The sequence below is a fragment of the Octodon degus genome, unplaced genomic scaffold (genome assembly GCF_000260255.1).
Source record: "Octodon degus isolate 3935 unplaced genomic scaffold, OctDeg1.0 scaffold00009, whole genome shotgun sequence".
In the NCBI taxonomy this organism is placed as follows: Eukaryota; Metazoa; Chordata; class Mammalia; order Rodentia; family Octodontidae; genus Octodon; species Octodon degus.
This window is the reverse complement of record NW_004524585.1, coordinates 20,595,944-20,598,016: the sequence shown is the minus strand read 5'-3', so window position 1 is coordinate 20,598,016 and position 2,073 is coordinate 20,595,944.

The following is a 2,073-nucleotide window of genomic DNA, read 5'->3' as shown; positions in this document are numbered from 1 at the left end:
GGGGAGCTTCCAAAACAGGATTTTGAAGCTTACCATATCTAGTTTGCTCCTAGGTACAAAACTACAATTAATTTTCATTTGTAGTTTTACAAATAGTTAAATTTTGCTGAGTAGGACTTGAAATTGTAATAAGAATTTACAGTCACCCATGTGATTTTCCCCCAAAATCTAAGCCTGTCTCACATGCAAAATACTATGTGAAATACACTGCTTAAGTATTCTTTTTAGGTTATCTTGACACTTTCATGTTTATGACATATTATGTTATTGTTGTTGTTGAATGTTTCTCTTCTCTCCCTGAGAACATACAGTTTTGCATTCCTGTCAAAGCTGTGACTATGTAACTGGGGAGACATTCCCTGCTTCCCATGAAGATAACACTTATTCCATTCCAATGATAGCATTTCTGCCCAAGTGACTAATTAGAATGGTGATGTGTAAGTGGACAGAGTATTTGCCTACCCTGAACAAGAACTTTACCAATCAAGTAGTCTTTCTATAATTTTCATTATTTCAGCAATAATGTGGATAAAATTGTTCCAAAGGGCTTGGTAGTGATGAGGAAAAGGTATAGTTAACAGCAGAGATATTGTTGTAAGTTGTATCTTGATGTACCCTCAAAGTGTCATGCAGTAATAAGTGGACTTTTCCAGAGACAGCTGAATCTAAAGTGTGACCCATTTATGGTGCAATGCTGGGATTAATGGTGCTAAGATTAAGGGTGTTAAGAGTGTGTGATTACTAAATTATTCCACTGATTGATTGGGCATCAGTCTGGACCCCTATCGCTCTTCTTCCTCCTTTATTTGTTTGGTACAGGGTCTACCTATGCAGCTCAGACTCGTAGTGATCCTCCTGTTTCAGATTCCCCAATACTGGGATTACAGGTGCGTGCCACCATGAGTGGTTTCAGTGGCCAGCACAGCTTGTGGCACCAGGGATCGAGCCCATGTACTTGCATTTGCCAGGCAGGGGCTTAGACAGCTGAGTTATCTCCTCAGCCACTTGCTTTGACTTGACTCTTACTTGTTTTGCTCCCTTCTGCCTGCCATATACTGTTTCTCTTCTGGAATGGCTAACTACCATGTGCCACTCTGTCTTGGAGTCAGTCAATTATGAACTTAAATCTCTACAAGCTGTTAGCTGAATAAACCTTTCCTCCTCTAACTTTGGATATTGGGTATTTTGAATCCGCAGTGAGAAAATTAACCAAAGACACCCACGATGCATATGTAATATGAAAGAAAACAAAAACCATATATTATTGAAAAAAAGAAAAAATGATGCATTATTGAATTGCACTAACATGTATGATGTCACTGGATATCATTGTTTTAGTTTTCTGGGAGTTATCCTATTTTTGTTTGTCTTTTGTCTGTGTTTTTCCTTACTATGGACTTTATCCATTGAGCTACATTATGAGTGATATTTTAAAACTATTCATTTGGTACAGTATATTTCTAAATCACTAAATTGGGCAAACTGGGCTTGGAGATCCTCTTACTTACACCTGAGGATTACTGAGATTACAGATAAGTAACCACCATGCTTAGCAGTTTACCACATTTCACAATCTGGTCACTATGGTGGTTATTACCAAGAAATGTTGTTTCTTCCAAAAAGAATATTAATTCAGGTTGTAAAATATATTTTTAGAGGTCCCATTCAACCCAGCTATTCCCTTTCTATGTATTTTCCCCAAAGAATTGAAAGCATCATACCACGGTGATATATGTTCACCCACATTTATAGCAGCACAATTTGTCATAACTGAACCTTGGAAATAGCCCAAACGCCCATCAACTGAGCAATGGGTATAAAAGGTGTGGGGTTTTCACACATGGGAGTATTACTCAGCTATAAAGAAAGATAAACTCAAGACTTTTATAAGTAAATGAATGCAACTTGAGACCATACTCATAAGTGAAGCAAATCAGACTTGCATGTGTAAAAATCATATCGCCTCCTCAGTATGAGAACCTGGAAAGTAAATAAAATCTGAAAGGTGCAGTAGATACTATGAAAGGAACAGGAACTGCTCAAAAGGAAAGAACAATGGGAGGAGGGAAAGGA